We start from the raw sequence: 23028 nt of genomic DNA on the forward strand, positions 1-23028 counted from the left end.
GTCATGTACAGGTAAGGATTCTTGGGGGTCTCTAATTAACCTGCTCCACCTGCTGGTACAAGTAAGGGTTAGGTCTTGGGATGGCCTGACCTGGTTGTTGGCCTGGCTGAAGTGTGCAAGGATGGGTCTGGACAGAATGGATTGGGCTGGAGTGCCCACTAGTGCATATGACAGCATAGAGCCGGAAAGGAAAGACAACATACCAAGATACACAAGAAAAGATAGGTCACCCTGATTTAACAGAGGACCTTGAGTGTCTCACCAAAAAAAACAGAAGGAGGAGTAGGCTCAACAATACTGCGGGCCAAATTCTCTAACAAGATCTAAGGCTAATGGACATACCGAAAGACACAGACAGCTGGCAAGTATGGGAAGTGGTACCATACCTGGTGCAATGAAACTAACACCATCTGCGAACAACAGAGACTACTTAAGTAACACTCTTAGGGCATTCTCCTCTCGCCAACTCCCCAGGCCATAGGAGGGAAGGCAGAGTCTTTTCCCTGACTCACCTTCCCCTCGCCCCATTCCTGCCCAACTCATCCAGAGACCTGCACGGGTCTGCAGTCCCCTCACCTATGTAACAAACATTTTAAAACCAATTTAATTAAAGAAATAATCAAATCTTAGACAGATATTTGGCTTTTATTAATGAAGAATTCTTATACATGGCCTGTTAAGAATAATTTTTGCTACTAATGCATCAAAATTATGAAAGGCAACCTAATCATTATCTTCCCTTCTTTGATTTTTATACTAATAAATATACTTAAGTTCACATTTAGATTTTTTCCAAAATTTTTCCTTGACACAAATTAGCAGTAATGAACTAGCAAGAAAAATTTGTGATAGTTTCAAGTTATTTACTTTTTTAAAAAAAATTTTTGGGCCCAGTGTGGTGGTATAGTGGCTAAAGTCTTCGCCTTGAATGCGCCAAGATCCCATATGGGTGCTGGTTCTAATCCCGGCAGCCCACTTCCCTTCCAGCTCCCTGCTTGTGGCCTGGGAAAGCAGTCGAGGACGGCCCAAAGCCTTGGGACCCTGCACCCGTATGGGAGACACGGAAAAGGTTGCTGGCTCCTGGCTTTGGATCGGTGCAGTACCGGCCACTGCGGTGTTGGGGAGTAAATAATCAGACGGAAGATCTTCCTCTCTGTCTCTCCTCCTCTCTGTAAGTCTGATTTTGCAATGAAAATAAATAAATCTTAACAAAAAAAATTCTTTTGTATACTGCAAAGCCAGAGTTACAGACACACATACACACACAGTTTTCCATTTGCTGGTTCATTCCCTAAATGGCTGGAAAAGCCAGAGTGGGTTAATCTGAAGCCAGGAGCCTGTAGCCTGTTTCAGGTTTCCAAGGTGGTGCAGGGTCAAGCCCTACCGCTTTCCCAGACAGATTAACAGAAAGCAGAAATGGAAGTGGAGCAGTCAGGGCTCGATCTGATGTCTATATGGGATGTCAGCATTGTAGGTAGAGGCTTAACCTAATTTACTGAAATGCTTGCCCAAAATTATTTTTATTTGTACCATGTGGAATTAAAAAAAATTATTTTGGGGGCCTGGTATGACAGCTCAATGGCTAAATCTTCAGCTTGCAAGTGCTGGGATCCCATCAGGCACCAGCGTGTGTCTCTGCTGCTCCACTTTCCAGCCTGCTCCCTACTTGTGGCCTGGGAAAGCAGCAGAGGATGGCCCAAAGCTTTGGGAACCTGCATCCACGTGGGAGACTTGGCAGAGGCTACTTGGCTTTGAATTGGCTCAGCACCGCTGGGGAGTGAACCAACAGATGGAAGGATGGAAGATCTTTCTGTGTCTGTAAAAATCTGATTTGCATTTCCAATAAAAATCTTCAATTTATTTTATTGGAAAGACATATTTAGCACTTACTTCTACTGCACATATACTAAAATTGAGAGATTTACAGACAGAATAGGAGAGAGAGAGAAAAAGATCTTCCATTTGCTAACTCATTCTCCTAAATGCCTGTAATGGCCAGAGCTGAGCAGATTAGAAGCCAGGAGCTTCCTCCGAATCTCTTACAAGGAAAGACTTGGGCCATTCTCTGTTGCTTTCCCAGGCCACAAGCCGGGAGCCGAATGGAAAATGGAGCAGATGAACCTGGATTCTATATGGGATGCCAGCATCACAAGGCAGAGGATTAGCCTGTGTGCAACTCCACTGGTCCCTCCATGTCAATTTTTAGATTTATTTATTTATTATTTATTTATTTATTTATTTATTTATTTATTTTTCATTGGAAAGGTGGATATACAGAGAGGAGAGACAGAGAGGAAGATCTTCCGTCCGATGATTCACTCCCCAAGTGAGCCGCAACGGGCCGATACTATGCCAATCCGAAGCCAGGAGCCTCTTCCGGGTCTCCCACGCACGTGCAGGTTCCCAAAGCCTTGGGTCGTCCTCGACTGCTTTCCCAGGCCACAGGCAGGGAGCTGGAAGGGAAGCGGGGCTGCCGGGATTAGAACCGGCGCCCATATGGGATCCCGGGCGTGCAAGGTGAAGACCTTTAACCACTTGCGCCACCGCGCCGGGCCCCCCATGTCAATTTTTAATTGGTTATCTCACCAGTCTCAAAGTCATCTGTAAAAATAGGATGCTTACAAATGTTCCATAAATTTTAATTTCTATATCTGGATTATGAATTCCATTCCTAGCATGAGATTGGGTCAAATGATCCACAGGAGAGTAGTGTTGTGACGTAAGAGTTATAGATTGCAATGCTGGCATCCCATGTGGGCACAAATTCCTATCCTGCTTGCATCACTTTTGATCTGGCACCCTGCTAACGCTCTAGGAAAGCCAACAGAAGTTGCTTAAACGCCTAGGGCCAGTCCATTCATGAAGGAGACCCAATAAAGCTCTGGTCCATGCCTGGCCCAGACCTGGCTGTTGAGGCCAGCTGGAGTACGCGTCTCTCCCTGTCTCTCTGTAATTGTTTTAAACTGATACATTAGTTTATAAATTAAGGAAAACAGTGCTTGCTTCGGCAGCACATACTAAAAAATAAAGAAAACTAATCTGCATTCTTAAGAAACAAGACTTTAATTGTTGCTCCTAGAATACAAACCATGGGTCCAGTATGGTAGCCTAGTGGCTAAAGTCCTCGCCTTGAACATGCTGGAATCCCATATGGGTGCTGGTTCTAATCCCAGTGGCCCTGCTTCCCATCCAGCTCAAGCTTGTGACCTGGAAAGCAGTCAAGAATGGCCTAAAGTCTTGGGAACCCTGCACCCACGTGGGAGGCCCGGAAGAGCTCTGGGCTCCTGGCTTCGGAATGACTTGGCTCTGGCCATTGCAGCCTCTTGGGGAGTGAATCGACAGACAGAACATCTTCCTCTCTGTCTCTCCTCTCTGTATTTGCCTTTTTAATAAAAATAAAGCAAATCTTAAAAAAAAAATTATGTTCTTGAAGTATTTTTCTCCCTGTATCAAAGAGTAAAACTACGATTATTTTATTCTTTTCCAGGTTTGATTTTGTTTTCGTTCTTACTTTTTTTTTTTTTGAAGATTCTTATTTTTACTTGAAAGACAGATTTACAAAGAGTAGAGACAGGGGTTTTGGCCATTCACTCTCCAAATGGCCAAATGGCCACAGCTGAGCCAATTCGAAGCTAGGAGCCAGGAGCCTCTTCCAAGTCTCCCATGAGGGTGCACGGGCCCAAAGACCTGGCCCATCCTCCACTGTCTTCCCAGACCATAGAAAGAGGGCTGGACTGGAAGTGGAACAGCCAGGACTTGAACTAGCACCCATATGGGATGCTGGCATGGCAAGATGGAGGACTACCCGTTGAGCCACAGCGATCAACCATCCGCTACTTCATTCCCCAAATGTCTCCAACAGCTGAGGCTGAAGCCAGGAGTCCAGAGCTCAGTTGAGGTATCCTAAGTGGCACTATGATACCAGTGTTACCAGCCACCTTAGGCTCTTGCTGAAACACCTGCACCCTGGGTAATGCTTCCTAATTCATCTTTTTAAAAAGATTTATGTTTTTATTGGAAAGGATATACAGAGAGGAGGAGAGACAAAGAGGAAGATCTTCCATCTGTTGATTCACTCCCCAAGTGACCACAACAGCTGGAGCTGTGCTGATCCAAAGCAGGAGCCAAGAACTTCCTCCAGGTCTCCCACACAGGTGTAGAGTCCCAATGCTTTGAGCCGTCCTCGACTGCTTTCCCAGGCCACAAGCAGGGAGCTGGAAGGGAAGTGGGGCAGCCAGGATACCAACTGACACCTATATGGGATCCTGGTGTGTGCAAGGTGGGGATTTTAGGCTTCTGCACAGGGCCCCTCCTAATTCATTCTGTCATAGATTTAAAAATAAACCCTTCTGTAATGATTGATTGATTGACTGGAAAGGCTGAGTTACGGGGAAGAACCAAGGGAGGAAGGGGGGAGGGGGAAGAGAGAATCTTTCATCTGCTGGTTTACTCCCTTAATGGCCACAATGGTCACAGTCAGGCCAGGCCAGGCCAAATCCAGAAGCCTGGAGCTTCTTCCAGGTCTCTCAGTGCTGGTAGCAGGGATTCAAGCACTTGAACCATCTTGTATTGCTTTCAAAGCTACACTAATGGGAAGCTGGATCAGAAGTGGAGCAGACTGGTGGCTATATTGAATGCCAGCACAGCAGGTAGAAGGTTAACTTGCAACACCAGTATGCTGGCCCTAATATGTGGTCTTTTATAACTGTTTTCCTTCTCTCATGTTGTTGGCATGTATCATTTTTTTCTTGCATTCATTAAATGTAGAATTTGATTTATCCCACTTTTTGCTATTATGAATATTTGTGGATAGCTTTAGCATGGCAATGCTTTTAATTAACTTTTGGAGGAGTTACAAGCTTATATTACAATGAATGTGTCCACAGCATTTTTACAGTCCCATTAGTAGTGTGTAAGGGTCCTAATTTTCCCATATCCTGTTCACTTTTAACATCTTTAGATACAAGGAATTTCTTTAGTTTATATAAACATTCATTATCTATCTATAGATCCTCTGAAAATTTGTTACTCTGACATTTGGTCCTTGTGAACTGTTCACCTCTGAAAAATACCTTGCCATAACATCAACAATTAAACTGGAAACAGTAACAATGAGGTGGGTATGTGTCAAACAACATTTCATATTAGGGGTAAACTGAAAACAGCATGAGCCGCCCCAGGAAGTCTGTCTCCAACTGACTGCACACTTATTTACAAGTACTTTAGAAAAATATACAAGAAATCTAATTTCAAATTAATATACTGCAGTAGTTTATGTTTGGTGATAATGTAGTATCATAATGACTGCATATGACAAGATTATATATGACAAAACAACAAAACTCGATGACCTAAGAAGCTGGGGTGGAATAGGGGATGCCATCATTACCTTGACTTCTTACTTTTAGCTATGTAAAGCTAAAAGTAGTTAAAGTCATTTCCCCCAGTAAAACTCCCATGATGCAAGAACAAAATCAACACACAGGAGGATGGAAAACATCAGAACCTGGGTATGTGAATGTGAGGCACGCAGTCCTACCTAATAAAATGGCTTGAGAATCCTGGCCAACTGACTTACAACTTTTGTCTTACTGACCTATAAACTCCAACTTTATGTACTCTCCCTGCCAAACCCATCTCAAAATCCATTGTAACATGGATAAACATAGAAAACATGCTAGGGTCAGACACGATAGCCTAGTGACTGACATCTTCACCTTGCAAACACTGGGAGCTGGTTCATGTCCTGGTGGCCCCGCTTCCCATCCAGCTCCCTGCCTGTGGCCTGGGAAAGCAGTCAATGATGGTAGAAAAGCCTTGGGATCCTGCACCTGTGTGAGATTTCCAGAAGAGGCTCGTGGTTCCTGGCTTCAGATCAGTCCAGCTCTGGTTGTTGCAGCCACTGGGGGAGTGAATCAGTGGATGGAAGATCTTCCTCTCTGAATATCTGATTTTCCAATTAAAAAAAAAACTTAAAAAAGAAAACATGCTAAACAGTTAACTGGATACAGGAAGAATACTTTATATGAAGTTACCATAAGACCAAAAGTAGAACAGAGATGATCATTTGTTTAAGACACAGAGCAGGAACTGAGGAATTATTAACCAGAAATAGTCTTTGGGAAAAAAGTTCTGGAAATGAATAATGGTAACGACTGCACAACACCGTGAATGTAATTAGGTCACTGATTAAAATGGAAAATTTTGTTTTACATATTACATTTACATCATTTACATATTACATTTACATCATTTGTTTTACATATATTTTATCACATAAGCCTAGAAAAAATAGTGTTAACAGGAATAAATATGCACAAGTGATCTTTTCGGCATTACAAAAATGTACTAAAACTGGATCATGGTGTTATAGTTGCACAACTCTGTAAACTCACTAGATTTTTTAAAATCACTATTTCAACATTTACATTATGTACCATGAAAGTTAGTTGCAATAATATTCACAAAAAATGAATATTTACTGAAAATGTTACACAGAAAAAAATCCTTTTCAAAACAGGTATCAATTTCTAAAGTTTGTTTATTCAAAAGGCAAAGTAAAAGTGAGTGAATGAGATCTAGTCAATGGTTCACTCTGCAAATGCCTCCAGCTGGGTGGGGCCTACCCCAGGAGGTGAGGAACTTCACCCTGGCTACCCTGCTGGTGGCTGAGGTCTGTGCTGCCTCCCAGAATGCATCAGCAGGAAGCTGGATTGGAAGCAGAGTAGCCAGACTTGATCCATTCAGTACCTCACAGTACTCCAAATGGCAGCGAAGCATGCAGTACTCAACAGCTACCCTCCAAAAATTTTGTAATATGAATGTTTTATATTCTCTTTTAATGTGCGATCTTTTTTTAAAATTGTTTCTTTTGTGCTATTAACATCTACTACAAGCCATCTGTAAAGTACTTACTTACATACACTATTAGGTACTTTATCATGTATTCTTAAATCTGTTCAACAAGTTCTTAAATAGACGCTATTACCTCTACATGTTGGAAAAAGTGTCAGATAAGGTAACTTGAGACTGTAAAGGTTGAAACAGTGAATCTGAAATGAAAACATACGTCTAGCTCTCTTCAAGAATCAATTACACAGAGGCCAATGCTGTGGGAGAGGCTGGGCCCCCACTGACATCCCGTATAAGTGCTAATTCAAGGTCCTAGCTGCTCTACTTCTAATGCAGCTCCCTGTTAACGCACTACCACTAGGAAAGCAGTAAAGGACGACCTCACCTCTTGGGCCCCCGCAGGAGAGCTGGAGGAGCAGACAAAAAGAGAGAGGGAGCTTCCATTTTGGTGGCTCACTCCTCAACTGCCCACAATAGCTGGTGTCAGAGCCAAGAACCAGAGATGCAATCCAGGTTCTCCATACTGGTGGCAGGACAGAACCCTCACTGCTATCCCAGCTCTGGATCAATAGAGACTAGGAATCTGCACCTGTGGCAGGGTTGAAGCCCAGGTACTCCATTACTGGATGTGATGTCCCAAGGAGTGTGTTAATCTCTGTGCCAAGCTAAGGAATCCTCAATTTTTCACATTTAAAATTTATATAAGCAAAGACATTAAAATTGAATTAATTTGTTTTAACATCTATGTAGAAGTTCATAGCAGAAACACGTAATTAGTAAATTCACTCTCCAGCTCAGTATTTAGGCAGCAGTTTATTGACACTAAAACCAATGTTGCAGGACTGGTGTTGCAGAACAGCAACTTAAGCTACTGTTTGCAACTTTGGCTCCCAATTTGGAATGTTAGTTGTAAAATCCACTTTAGTTGTAAAATAAACTTAATGGGTCTCTTTTCCCTCTGGGATAGCTGTACTTTGTTGCCCAACATCCAGTATCTTAAAAACCCTTTTTTCATGTTATTTTCTCTTTTTTTCCAAGTCCTTTGTTTTTATATAAGAAGCAGATTTACACAAAGAAGAGAGACCTTCCATCTGCTGGCTCACTTCCCAAATGGCCACAATAGCTGTAGCAGAGCTAATCCAAAGCTGGGAGCTTCAAATGGATCTCCCATTTGGATGAAGGGCCCAGGGACTTGAGTCATTCTCCATTGTTTCCCCAGGCCATAGGCAGGGAGCTGGATCTTAAGTGGAACATCCAGGACTCGAACCAGTGCCCATATGGGATGTTAATGCTGCAGGCAGAGCACTAGCCTGTTCAGCCTCTGCGCCATTCTTTATTCTTCTTTTGTTAAAATTTATTTTTTATTTGAAAGCCAGATTTACAGAAAGAAGAGGAGGATATGCACCAGGGAAGTAAGGGGGGAAAAAGCCCAAGTAAGAGTGTCCCTTTGATCCACATGGGAAATGGCGATGGAACTCCTGGCTGCCTAATTCAGTCTAGTCCAAACATGACCGAAGTGGACATTCTGGAAGTGATCAAGCAGATATAAAATTTATGTTTCCTCTTCTTTCCCTCCTGTCACACTTTCAAAATAAATCCTAGGGCCGGCATGATAGCTCAGTGGCTAAATTTTCACCTTGTACCAATAAGACCACACAGGGGTACCAGTTCATGTCCAGTCTGCTCTGCTTCCCATCCACCTCTCTGATTGGTCTGGGAAAGCAGTAGAAGATGGCCCAAAGCCTTGGTACTCTGCACCCACGTAGGAAACCCAGAAGAAGCTTCTGGCTCCTGGCTTCGGATCGGCCGAGTTCTGGTTGTTGAGCTGGATCAAATAAATAAATTCTCCAACAAGCTCCCTGCTTGTGCCTGGAAAAGGATGGCGTATAAGGCCTTTGGACCTGGCACCTGCATGGGAGACCCAAAAGAAGCTCCTAGCTTTGGAGCAGCTCAGCTCTGGCCATTGCAGCTACTTTGGGAGTGAACCAGTGGATGGAAGACCCATACCTCTCCTTCCCTCTGTATAATTTGCCTTTCCAATAGAAATATAAATAAATCTTAAAAATTATGTATCTCAGGAAAATTTACTGGTTTATAAATAAATGTCTTTATTCCCTGCCTAGCTCAATCCTTCCTCTTACTTTAAGCATACAGAGACAAGTCTTTTACCAACAAAGTATTAACACAGTCTAGTTTATATAAGACATACACAAATTTATCCCTTCATGACTAACAATGTCAGTTTCACTTTTTGTATTTTTGTATTTAAAAAATCAAAAAATAAAAGACTGACTGGACCCGGCTTGATGGCCGAGCAACTAAAGTCCTCACCTTGAACACTCCGGCATCTCATATGGGCACTGGTTCTAATCCTAGCAGCTCTACTTCCCATCCAGCTCCCTCTTTGTGGCCTGGGAAAGCAGTCGAGGTCGGCCCAAAGCCTTAGGATTCTGCACCCACATGGGAGACCATGGAAGAAGCTCTTGGTTCCTGGATTTGAATTGGCTTGGCTCCAGCCATTGTGGCCATTTGGGGTGTGAATCAACAGATGGAAGAGCTATCTTTCTGTAAATCTGCCTTTTGCAACAAAAATAAATAAGTCTTATCAGATGGGTGTTTAACACAGGAGTTTAAGACAAAACTTGAGACACACTCAAGTGTCCTGTTACAATAGTGGCTTGGCTCCTGTTTCTAGTTTTCCATTAATGTGCACTGAAAGGCAGCAGATGATGGCTGAAGTACATAGGTCTTCGCCACCTACATGGCATACTCAGGCTGAGTTCCTGGCTTCAGCTTCTGGACGAGTGAACTAGTGGATGCGTGGTATCTGTCTCTCTCTTTCAAATAAACTGAAAATATCAAGGACCTCAGAGACTGCTTGTGGCTATAGCTAATTAGTCACCATACAAATCTGTTTCAAAAAAATTCATGGACTTTGTGCTGGTACTGTGGAACAGTGACTTAAGCTGCCACTCTCTTGGAGTTCTGGCTAGTCAATTTCTTCTTCTTCTTCTTTTTTTTTAAACACAGAAGGCTTCACGGATTTGTCTGCCATCCTTGTGCAGGGGCCATGCTAATCTTGTCTCATTCCAACTCCAGAATATGTGCTACCGAAGTGAATACTGGCTAATCCAATTCTGATCTAACTTCCTATAGATGTGCTTGGGGAGGCAACTAAAGATATGGCCCAATACTTGTGTCCCTGTCATTCATGACAGACCCAGATGGAATTCCTGGCTACAGCTATGCTAAGACCTGGCTATTGCAGCCATCTGGGGAATAAATCAGTGGCTGCTAAAATCTCTCTGCCCTTCAAATAAATAAATAAATCTGCTTTGAATTCCATGGAAAAGGGAATGAAGATAATGTACATAGTCCAGAAATTTTTGGAAAAACTCATATAAAAAACAATTTTCTATATGTTAAAAATAAATCCATACCATGTTAACGTAACTTATTATTTTTGAAAAATAACTTTTCTAAAAAAGAACAATTTAGTCAAAATGGTGGCATTTCACATTTTTTACAAGCCTCTTTAGTCTTTGGCTTAATAGAATACAGCTGAATTCTCATGGCTGCCTCCACATTCAATATGCTGTGATAGACTGTTCTGGTTAAAGTAAATGGGAAAAAAAACAGCTTCACACAGATGCATAGTTAGAAAGGGAGAAGTACTATGTTTCAAAATTTAAACCTAAAGGTTTCATCCAAATTTTTACAACCTTTAAAGCTGTGACAAAATTTAAGACTTGGAAAGAAGTTTCAAATATTCTTCACTCTGACTCCACACCCCAAGTTAACATACAACAATAGCACAATTATTGAAACCAGAAAGCAAATAGTGTAATTACAATACCATTCTCAACAGCTTTCCTACTGACACTTTTCAGATCCAGGATATACTCTGCCATTTCCCATCGCATTTAGTTGTCCTGACTCTGGTCTCTCTCAATCCATGACAATATTTTTTTTTCCCCTTCACCCTAACACTTTTGAAGAACATTGGTCAAATTTTTTGTAAAGTGTCCTGTCCTTCATTCTAGGTATATCTGACTTTTCTAATTAGATTAAAGTTATGTATTTTTCAAAAGAATATCATGGAAGAAACGATGTGTCCTTTTTATAGTACCATCATATCAAGAAGTACATCACAACAATACAGAAAGTCCCTGAGTTATGACAGTCTGACTTCCAATTTTTAAAAATATCTTTTACTTGAAAGGCAGAGACAGGAGAGAGAGAAATCTTCCATCCATTGCTTCACTCCCTAAAGGGCCACATCAGCCACAGCTGGTCAGATCAGAGCTGGAGCCTGGAATGCTGCTGCATCTCCCACGTGGTTAGCACAGGTTCAACTGCTTAGGCCACTTTCTGCTGCTTTACCAGGTGCATCATCAAGGAGCTCAACTGGAAACACAGCAGCTGAGACTCAAATCAGCACTATAATATGGAATGCCATAAGCAGTAGCTTAACATACTATGCTACAATGTTGGCCCAACTTACAATATTTTTTGATTTTACATTGGTGCAAAAGCCAAATAAGGCTAGCAGAAATTGTACCTTGAGCTTTGAAACTTTATGGACAAGCAACACACAGTATCTCCTCTTACGGTGTTGGTAGCCAAAACTCTCACTCACATAATCAAAATGGGAAATACCTAGTACAACAGTGTACTATACCATATAAAATACAATTTTCAATACTGACATTGTCAACTTATGCTGGATTTATCAGGACACAATCCCAATGTAAATCAAAGGGAGGTACTGTATTATTATTGTTGTTGTTGATGTAACTTTAACTACTTCGTTGAAGTGGTGTCTATTTGGTTTCACCACTGAAACATTACTAGGAAAAGACACACAGAAGCTATGCAAATATCTGTCTTGTATAAAACTTCTGTTAATATTAAAATCCACAGATAAGCCTTTCTTTTTCCTTAAAGACTGTTTGCTTGTAAGGCAGAGTTACAAAGAAGAGAGACATAGAGGGATGTTTGTCTGGTTCCCTCCCCAAATGACCACATGATCAAGAATGGGCCAGGCTGAAGCCAGAACCCTAGATCTTACATCTAGGTCTCCTATGTGGGTGGCAGAAGCTCAACTCAAGTACTTGGCCATCTTTCGTTGCTTTTGCAGATGCATTGGCAGGGAAGCGGCATAGCTGGGACTCCAACCAGTAATCATTTGGGATGTCTGTGTTACAGGAAGTGGTTTAACCTCTAGCCCAACAGATAATTCTTTCCTGCAACAATTACATAGTATCTGCCTGTTTCAACCATCCTATTGCATTAGTTTGAATTTCATTAACAGCTGTCCCAGAGCCATTTATTTATTGAAATATTTACTTACAGTATTGTCAATATTCATTTTAACATCTGGGTTTATCTTTTTTCTTCAGACTGCCCCAGTAACTAGAAGCTCCTTCAAGCTGGCTCCCCAATACTACTTCAGCATTTCACTGGTTCCTCGTACCACATGATGTTCTGTGGCTACTTTATTTTTTCTCAGCCTTCCCAGTTCTCCAAGGATCTCCAAGTGGCTAAAACTCAAGATGTGATGTTGAACATACTTACTGTTATACTGGTATCACTGCTTCCAGGCCCTCTCAAATAAATTTACATGAAAAATGCAAACACACCGCCTAGAGCAGTAGCCTAGTGGCTCAAGTCCTTGCCTTGAACGCACCATGATACCATATGGGCACCAGTTTGTGTCCCACGGCTCTGCTTCCCATCCAGCTTCCTGCTTGTGGCCTGGAAAAACAGCCAAGGATGGCCCAAAGCCTTGAGGTCCTGTGCCCGCATGGGAGACCCGAAGAAAGCTCCTGGCTTTTGATCAGCTCAGCTCCAGCCTTTACAGCCACTTGGGGAGTTAATTAGCAGATGGAAGATCTTCCTCTCTGTCCCTCTTTCTCTCTGTATATCTGACTTTCCAATAGAAAAATGAACAAATATTTAAAGGAAATACAAACATTTCTATTTTATTTGTATGGGCATATATATATGAAATCAAATGCTGCTTAATAGTAAAATGAGGTGTTATTAGCTGATTTTGTTGTCACAAACTAAGATGGCTACATAACAGCAATATTCCATTGTGTATGTGGTATATGATTATATACATATATATTTTTTTAAGATTTATTTATTTTTATTGGAAAGTCAGATATACAGAGAGGAAGATCTTCCATCCAATGATTCACTCCCCAAGTGACTACAGCAGCCAGTACTGTGCCGATCCAAAGCCAGGAACCAGGAGCTTCTTTCAGGTCTCCCATGTGGGTACAGGGTCCCAAGGCTTTGGGCCGTCCTCGACTGCTTTCCCTGGCCACAGGCAGGGAGCAGGATGGGAGGCAGGGCTGCCAGAATTAGACCGGGCACCCATATGGGAGCCCAGCGCGTGCAAGGTGAGTACCTTAACCACTACGTTATCACGCCAGGCCCCATGTATGTATTTTTAATTGACAAATTTTTATTCTCAAAATTTTTTGATTTGGGAAGCAAAGAGACAGAACACCTGAGCTCCCACCTGCTGGTTCACTCCTCAAATGCTCACACTGGCCAGTACTGGACCAGGCCACAGCTGGGAAAGGGAACTCAATCCAGGGATCCAATCACTTGAGCTATCACCTACTGCTTCCCAAGGTGTCCTTTAGCAGGAAGCCAGAACAGGATTAGAGCTGAGTCTTAAACCCCGACACCCTGACAGGGGATGTGCAATCTCCTTTCAACTTAGGCCAAATACCTGCCCCTGTGGATATGTTGGGCTCTTAGGGATTCCAGAGAGGGGTGTTTCAATAGCTTTCTCAATTGATCAAAACTGCAGATATATACCTTATTACCACTTAAAACTCAACGTATATGGGACAAGTACTCAGATGAAATTTTTCCAACGACTTATAGTTAAAAACCCATGAAATGATGTCCAACATCTTTAGTTACTAGGCTATGCAGCCCAGAACCACAGTAAAGGAGGCAGGAGGTTAATCCACCACAAGTCTGCATTCCTTAGTGCCATGTATAGTCCAGTCCTGGCTACTCTGCTTCAGATCAAGACTTAGCAGATAATGGCTCATGAACCCTAGCTGGGAGACCCAGATGGGAGTTGGGGTCTGGCTCCTGATTCAGGTAATCACTGTTGGAGCCATTGTGACCCATCAAATGGAACACATGTCTGTCTTGAAAAAAGTAAAAAGAAATCTTTTTGAAAACCATCCAAATGGGCCTGACATGGTAAGACTAGTGGCTAAATCCTTGCCTTGCATCCACCGAGATTCCATATGGGTGCTGGTTCGTGTCCTGGCTGCTCAAATTCCTTCCAGCTCCCTGTTTGTGACCTAGGAAAGCAGTAGAGGATAGCCCAAAGCTTTGGAACTCTGTACCCATGTGGAATACCCAGAAGAAGCTCCTGGCTCCTGGATTCAAATCGGCTCAGCTCTGGCTGCTGTGGCCACTTGGGGACTCTTCTTCTTTTCCCATTAAAAAAAAAACCAAACAAACAATGGGCAGTTGGTTGAGCTGTTAGAGCAAAATGTGCTGCTTGTGATCTGATGTCAGTACCCCACGCTGGAGGGTCAGTTTGAGTCCCCAGCTACTTCACTCCTGACGTAGCTCTCCTACTAACACACTGAAGTACCTGAGAAGTAGTACAAGATGCCAAATATATTTGGGCCCCTGCTAACCATGTAGGAGACCAAGAAGGAAGCTGGGCTCCTGGCTTTGGCCTAGACCAGTCCCTGCTTTTGTGGAGAGTGAACAAGTACACAGAAGATCTCCCTATCCACTCCCTTACTCTGTCACTACATAAAACTAAAGAGCACATTATTGATTACTTGTGTTTCAAGTGTCTTTTCTGTACTAGTGAGTTTACTACATGAATCTCTGACACATATCCCTTACATATACTTTTTAAATTTATTAATTTTTATTGGAAAAGCAGATTTAGAGAGGAGACAGAAATATCTTCAGCGTGCTGGTTCACTCCCTCAGTGGTTGCAATGGCAGGAGCTGAGCTGACCCAAAGCCAGGAGCTTCTTCCAGGGTCCCAAGGCTATGGACCATCCTTTACTGCTTCCCCAGGCCACAAATGGGGAGCTGGTTAGAGGTAGAGAAGCCGGCAAGTGAACCAACACCCATATGGGATCCTTGCAATACAAGGACTTAGCCACTAGGCCATCACACCAGGCTTGGCTCACATCCCTTCATGAAGAGCCTAGGTTATGGTGACATTGGCCTATGTGATACACTGCTTAGTGATGTGTACAGAAGGTCAAAAAGACTCCTAGACTTAAATGTGATATAATCAGATACGCTGTATAAAAGCTAATCAAAGGTAATCTGTCATCTTTACAATAAATCAGTTCAAAGACGGACGTAAAACACCCATTACAACAGGTAATATTAGAATGAAAGGGAGAGAGATGACCAAAGCGGCAAACTTCATTCCACCTTCTTTGCATGGATGGGTGTTTTACATGGTGATTATAAAAGTCATCCAGGATGTCCGAGAGCCTATCGTAAAGTACTGGAGTTTGAGTTCTAGAACAGCTTCCAGTTTCCGTTTCCTACTAATGTGTACCCTGGGAGGCAGCAGATCATGGTTCAAGTACTTGGGTCCCTGGATCCACATGGGAGATGAAGACTGAGTACTGAGTTCTTGGTTTCAGACTGGCCTAACCCTGGCTGTTGGCATCAGGGGTGTGAGCCAATGGACAGAAGCTCTCTCTGCCTTTCAATTAAGTAAAATAATAAAAACCTGAAACAAAACAAAATACCACTATACACACATACCTGAAAAAGAAGCCTGTCTGAATTAGGCAAAAATAAGTGAAAATAAAAAATAAACTGAAAATATACTCATTAACTAGAATGTCCTGACTTATGCCATACTGATTATGACTGCCTAGTCACTAAAATCATGCGTATTACTTGAGTTCCAGGTTACAAAAACAAGTTTAAAAACAAAAGATGCAAACGGCCAGCACTGTGGCACAGCGGGTTAAGCCTCCACCTGTAACAGCCAGCATCTCATACGAGGGCAGGATCAAGTCCCAATTGCTTCATGTGTCCGGGAAAGCAGAGGAAGTAGGCCTGAGTATTTGGGATGCTATCACTCACCCAAGAAACACAGATGGAGATGCAGGCTCTTGGTTTTCAGCCTGGCCCGGCCCTAGCTATTGTGGGAGTGAACCCGGAGGTAAAAGATCTCTCTTGGTGCCTTTCCCTCTCTCTAACTTTGCCTGAGACAAAATAGTCTCTAAATTTTTTTTAAATAAAGCATGCAAAAACTCTTCTCTGAAACTATCAGACCAAACCACAAAGCAAGTACAATACAGACAGAATGAAAATGGTAAGGAAAGAAGTAAACTTTGCATCTTCTGTTCCCTTTATACTTAATGCAACTCAATGTAACAGATAAACCAAGACAAATACATGCACAGACATAAAATGATAAAATGGCTGTTTCTCACGAAAAGCATTACCAAACAATACTACAGGAAGATAAATAAAATCAACTCACAAAGGTAATTAATACTTCTAGGAACTAGAGAATACCATAATTCTGGATGAGCCTAGCTAATCCGGCTAGAGCAAGGTTGGTTTGTACCTATTTCGTCTCCCAGTATTCAATTGTTCGAGAAATATTTACCTTAATTCATTTATAAAGGGAACTTGGAAAAATGGGCTCTAGCTAAGAGGAGCTGGGTAAAAACTGTAAGCACACAGGGGATAAGCAAGGCAGCCACTTTAAGTCTTAGCCTACAATCCTTAAAGTATATTCATGCACGCCCCCTCCCCAAGAAAATATTTATATCAAAACTCAACACACCAAAAAATAAAGATCTCCAAAGATTAAGACTTGTGGAATGTGACGAGAACATAAATTCACAGGTTTTAACAAGATACATTTCTCACCTGAATTAAGCAGCTTTCCCCAGACACAATCTGACAAACCCCTATAATGGGATAAGCCAGTTCAAAAGTTCCTTCCCGCTCCAAACTCTCCCGATCCAAGCTTTACAAACCAATGCCTTAATTCAGAATGGTCTGGCAGGAGTAACATTAAAACACACACAAAATCAACTCTAACAGTATTTTCACTAAGTTCATTTCCACCTAACACAAAAGATGCTTCATACAGATATCTAAGAAGCACATAAAGTGAAATTAAGAAATAAATCATAATAAACTGAGATGCAGAATTGTAGCTTCTAAACGAATCTTGAGTTCTTAATGGCTGATTAAAGAATCATTCCAAATGAACCCCAGAACTGGAATACTTGCAATGTCTGGATTCTTAGAACAATCTCTAATTCTTCATTCCAAATGTTGACTTTTCCTTTTGTACAACTATGACTGTGCAGCAGATGGAGAGCAAAGGAAGATTACAGCATTTTCATTATATATTAAACAGGAGGGACAGGATGGAACTCAAGAGTAGATATTAAAGTGTTTGCTGTTACCTTGCTTTTTGCTTCTCCTTAACAGTACTTCCTTTCATCTATCTAATCCTGTACCACTAGCAACCCCAAATGATTATAAACTGACCAGTCCCCTAATGCCATCACACGATTATCTTCAAATTATAGCTGTTAAATTCAGGAGGCACTGCTCTTCTAACCAGCCTTCCTCAAGCACACGTACCTTTGAATGAGGGAAGCACAGGCCTAGCACAAAATGCCTCACCTACAAGAGTTATTAATCACTTTCACAAAGAACATGGTTACCACTACTTGTACACAGAAGCTTTGTGCCACAACACAAATACCTGTATTTTTTCCCCAAACACTGCAAGAAAAAAAAAATGGGTGTGTATCTATGTCAAAAGATATATATATGTATATATTGCTCTAAGCCTCTCCCCTCTCTTCTTGTCCATCAGCCCAAGCAGGCAAAGATGACGCAGACTTCCTTATATAATAGCCTGTGATTTCCTAGACTGCAGGCCGTTCCCTTTGTGTTCTGTATACACTTACACACGCGAGCGCGCGCATTCTCACTGCTTTGCAGTCCCTGGCATGATGCCAGCACTAGTCAGCTGGTGGATTCCATTCACAGAGCAGGGTTGGAGCTGACATGGAAAGAAGGGGGGTAGTGGGGGTAAGTGGGAGGGAACTAAAACCATCATTGCTACAGACAAAAGAAATTTTTAAAAGCGAGAAAGAGAAAGAAAAAATCAGTCTAGCATTCTTAAGAGCTTTAGCTCAAGGTCTAAGAAGCCACAGATCCTTACATTACAGCACATGGAGGAGGGGAACAGAATCCAAAAGAATCCAAGACCTAAAAAGCTTTGTATGAGAAGCAATCATTCAGAAACAATTTTAAAATTGAATGTTTATTACTTCAATTTCACCAGAAACCTTAGCATGTCGCTTCGTATACTGTCAAGAAACTGCTCTAAATAACTCAGAGTGATTCTGAGTTTCTGCTTTTAGAAAAAGAAAAAGGGGTAGGGGGGTAGGCAGCGCAGTTAAAAGTACTTACAGGTATACATTTCTCTGCTCCCTCCTGCAGTTGCCAGGAAAATTGGAGACAAGAAGGGAATACAGAAAAAAGAAAAGAAGAAATAAGAGATGGCTTAGGATATTTTTTTTTCCATGAGGGTGGAGGGGGGTTTCCTTTTTCTCCTCTACCATAAAAGAAGCTCCTTCTACAGCACAGGAGTGGCCCCATGCGTGCCAGCCCCCTTGAGAGACCTGCACAAACCCGGTCTCCAAGTGGGCACAGCCCTGCCAATCACATGGCGTACTGTTATATTAAACAAAAGAAACAGGGGGATGCTTACTTTTACCCATGATGCTTAGCGGGGGCAGGAGGGGGGAGAGAAAAACCAGTTGTAGCCGGTTTATAACCTCAGGATATGGAATTATCTCTTAATTTTTAAAAGTCCTTTGTGGTACAAAAGTCAGTTAGTTTCCCCACCCTTAACTAGCCCCCCTTTATTCTGGCCTAATGCCAAACTTCGCCTTCATTCATGAGAGCTGGTTTCCTCTCAAATCATGCTTTAACTGTTTAGCTTCCAGAACCAACATCTCAGACGGGAAATCATAAAATCAATACCAAAGCATACTACAAATTACAACAAAACGAAGACCAACTGCCTACCAGCTCCTTTTCTTCTTCCATTATTATCGATACTAGTAAGGCAGCTGGCATGTTCGTTAAGATTATTTTGCTGAATCTGTCCCAAAGGTAGCATATTATCTAGCCCTATCAACTGACAACATTTGGGGCAGCTGAATTCACACCTAATACAAATCACAAAAAGGTTTCATGACAAAGTAGTCATGGCAGTACACACACCTTTTAAAACCAGCTTATATCTTTATTCTGTACATTTTATCACAGTGTAAAATAAATATTTCAAAATGGCTTAGGCACTGCCTTAGTATGGCCAATTATTCCATATAGCTACAATACTCTTTCCTCCCTGAATTCCAGCACCTTACTAACCAATGTACCATGTACCAATCATGTCCCTAGAAAAATCCAGATGTTAGACATAACTGAGCCTGGTCCCGCTGATTAACTTTCCTTGTCTGTTTTACAACAACTGTTTCCAATATCTTATAAGGACTATTCATTTCCCAAAAATACTGATAAAGGGTCAGAAAGTGATGGGGAAGAAATTAAAACAAACTCAAGACAGGAGGGATTGAAGTGGTAATTTTTTTGTTGCATTATCTACTGGCTGAGGACCTTTTCTTAAAAATGTTTTCAAAAACTTATTTTCCTTTTTATTTGAAAGGCAAGGACAAATGGAGGGAAAGCTTCCATCAGCAGTCCCCAAATATTAGAACAACCTGGGTAGGGGCAGACCCAAACTAGAAGTCTGGAGACTCAGACCCAGTCTCCCAGCCAAGGGTCGAAGTACTCAAGCTGTGACTAGGATGGCCATTTGTAGAAAGCTGAACTGGAAGAGGAACAGTGACAACTAGAACCAGGTGCTCTGATACAGGATGCCGGTGTTCCAAGTTGCCTCAACCACTGCAAGTGAAAGTTAAGTTCTTTACAAACAGCAACAAGGGGGCCCAGCGGCGTGGCCTAGCGGCTAAAGTCCTCTCCATGAACAGTCCGTGCCAGGATCCCATACTGGTGCCAGTTCTAATCCTGGCAACTCCACTTCCCATCCAGCTCCCAGCTTGTGGCCTGGGAAGGCAGTCGAGGACCGCCCAAGGCTTTGGGACCCTGCACCCATGTGGGAGACCTGGAAGGGGTTCCTGGATCCTGGCTTCAGATCAGCATAGCATCGGCCATTGCACTTACTTGGGGAGTGAATCATCGGACAGGAGATCTTCCTCTCTGTATATCTGACTTTCTAATAAATAAATCTTTAAAAAAAAAAAAAACTTGCATCCTATCCTTTAAAAAAAAAAAACAAACAGCAACAAGGAACAGGAAAGAAGAATTTTCTGTCAATTGGTATCTTCTATCAACTGCTTCATTTGGACTTTTTTTTTAAAGATTTATTTATTAATTTACTTATTTCAAAGTCAGATATACAGAGACGAGGACAGACAAAGAGGAAGATCTTCCACTCGATGATTCAGTCCCCAAAAGACCTCAATGGCTAGGTTCCAGCCACAAGCCAGGAGCTTCCTCCAGGTCTCCCACACGGGCGCAGGGTCCCAAGGCTTTGGGCCATCTTCAACTGCTTTCCCAGGCCACAGACGGGAACTGGATGGGAAGCAGGGGCTGCTGGGATTAGAACCAGCACCCATATGGAATCACGGTGCGTACAAGGTGAGGACTTTAGCCGCTAGACCACTGTACTGGGGCCCTCAATTTGGATTTCTACAACTCAAACCACAGTTAAACAGCCTCCATCAGAATCTCTCACAATCGTCTTGCTTTTCCTATATATTAAAGCTTTGGGGCTGGTATTATGGAATAGCAAGAAAAGCACCTGCACCTATGCACTGGCATCCCATATAGGCACTGGTTTGAGTCCTGGCTGCTCCACTTCCATCCAGCCCCTGGCTAATGCACTTGGGAAAGCAGAGAAGATGGTCCAAGTATGTGGGCCCCTGAACCCTCATGAGAAACTCAGAAGGATCCTGGCTCACAGCTTTGGACAGGGCAAGCTTCAGGTAAAGCAGTCATGTGAGGAGTGAACCAGCAAATTAAAGATCTCTCTCTCTTCCACTCTTTCTCTCTGTAAACTCTGCTTAAAAAAATTAAGGAAAAAAAAAACCCTTTGAGTGTACACAGTATAGGCTGGGAAGTTATATTATGCAAATAAAAATATCCTGAGCAATATAGTTTTAGCTTTTACTTCCAGAAAACTCTGAGCTAATGTGAACTAGGTAGTAGTGGACACCAGCAGGACGTCCTCAATGACTCACAGACTGGGCAGGTGTTTGAAAGTACAGTGGTTAAGATGCCCATTTGTCATTCTGGAGTGTCTGGCTCTGCTTCCAACTTCAGCATCTTCACCCTGGCAGAGAGCAAGTGCTGACTCAAGCTGCTGGATCCCTGTCACCTATATGGTAGGAGAACCAGTGTGGCTCCGGAGCTTCCCAAATGCCCAAGTTTGTCGCTCTTAAACAAACAAAAGTAGGAGATCTCACATCACATCCACGAGGACAACTACAATATAAAAGACAGATAATCGCAAATATTGGAGAACATGTGAAGAACCTGTCTTCCAGGAGGCAGGTGTTTCATGCAGTGACTGAGATGCTGTTTGGGACACCCATGTGCCCTCTCAGTGCTACATTCAGATCCTAGCTCTGCTTTCAATCCCTGCTCCCTGTAACATGCAGCGGGAGTAACTCAGACACTTGGAGACTTGGATCAGCTTCTGGGTTTCCGGCTCTGGCCTAGCACAGCCTACATGGGTGAATGAAAAGTGCACAAACAGATGGAAAATCTTGTTCTGTCTCTTTCGAACAAAATTTTTTAAAATTATTAAAACTCCTGTAATTCTAATGTGTAATTATACAGCCAGATGATACAGTAACTTTGGATAAGTTTGCCAATTACAAAGTTAAACAGAGTCATCATGTGATCCAGTAACTCTTTGGCTAGGCATAAGAAAATGCTAACATTATCTCCAAAAACTTACTCACAAATGTTCACGAAAACATTATGCATGATAACCAAAAAGTAGAAACAATCTAAATGTCTACAAATTTACAAATAAACATGGTATAATTACACAATGAAATATTATCTAAATATACGCCTTCCCCGCCAAAAAAATTCTTATATGCTTCACAATATGAGCCTTGAAAATACGTTAGAAAGCCAGTGACAAAAAGTCATATACCAAATGACTCCATTTACAGTACTTATACTTTTGACTACTCACACTCAAACATGTTTCAAAAATATTAAATACAAAACGTTGGAAATAAGCTATCCTTAACTTATAAATCATGCTTATAATTTGACTGCTGAGATTAAATCTCACACTCTTGTCTTGCTACTTGTCCAATGCTTACTTCAAAATCATGTTGCAGTGCCACAATGAAAGTACTCAAGTAACTGTTGCTTTACATAATAAGAAAAGCAAAGGAGGCACTACGGAATAAAACACAGTACAGATTAATTGTGCTACAATGTAGCAACACTGAAGGACAACAGGGAAAAAACCCAACACTGTGTCCATAGGGTTTGGCATTACCCTAGTTTTCAAATATTCATTGAGTGCTTTGGAATGTATTCCCTGCAAATAACCGTGTATCTACAAAAGCATGGACACAGGTAGAGTGTCACTAGTGGCTACCATGAGCCATAAACTAACTCCACCACAGGACACAGGCAGCTAATGCTCAGGTTTGGCTATATTGTTTGCCTCCGTCTACTACAGTACATTACAGCTAGACTGATAGGCTGAAGAGAGCAAAAGTGCTCTGAAACCAACAGATAATTTTCTTCAGGGTCTTTGAAAATTAAGAACCATAGGGCCCAGGATGGAAGCCCAGTAACTAAAGTCGTCTCCTAGAACACACCGGGGTCCCATATGGGAGCCGGTTCTAATCCCGGCAGTTCCACTTCCCATCCAACTCCCTGCTTGTGCCTTGGGAAAGCAGTCAAGGACGGCCCAAAGCTTTGGGACCCTGCACCCGTGTGGGAGACTCAGAGGAAATTCCTGGCTTTAGACTGGCTCAGCTCCAGCCATTGTGGCCACTTGGGGAGTGAACCATTGGATGGAAGGCCTTCCTCTCT

The 23028-nt window shown here is 42.2% G+C and overlaps 1 protein-coding gene and 1 non-coding gene across 2 annotated transcripts in view; both read right to left on the reverse strand.

Moving 5' to 3' along the window:
* GATAD2B (GATA zinc finger domain containing 2B) overlaps positions 1–23028 on the reverse strand; it is an 83049-nt gene that overhangs the window by 25747 nt on the left and 34274 nt on the right. The gene's annotated exons all lie outside the window — the stretch shown is intronic.
* On the reverse strand, positions 9873–9975 carry LOC121168899. The gene has a single exon (XR_005885768.1). It is a non-coding gene; the product is annotated as a U6 spliceosomal RNA (small nuclear RNA).

This window comes from Ochotona curzoniae, unplaced genomic scaffold (assembly GCF_017591425.1).
Source record: "Ochotona curzoniae isolate NIBS_2020 unplaced genomic scaffold, NIBS_Ocur_1.0 scaffold_1037, whole genome shotgun sequence".
Taxonomy (NCBI): Eukaryota; Metazoa; Chordata; class Mammalia; order Lagomorpha; family Ochotonidae; genus Ochotona; species Ochotona curzoniae.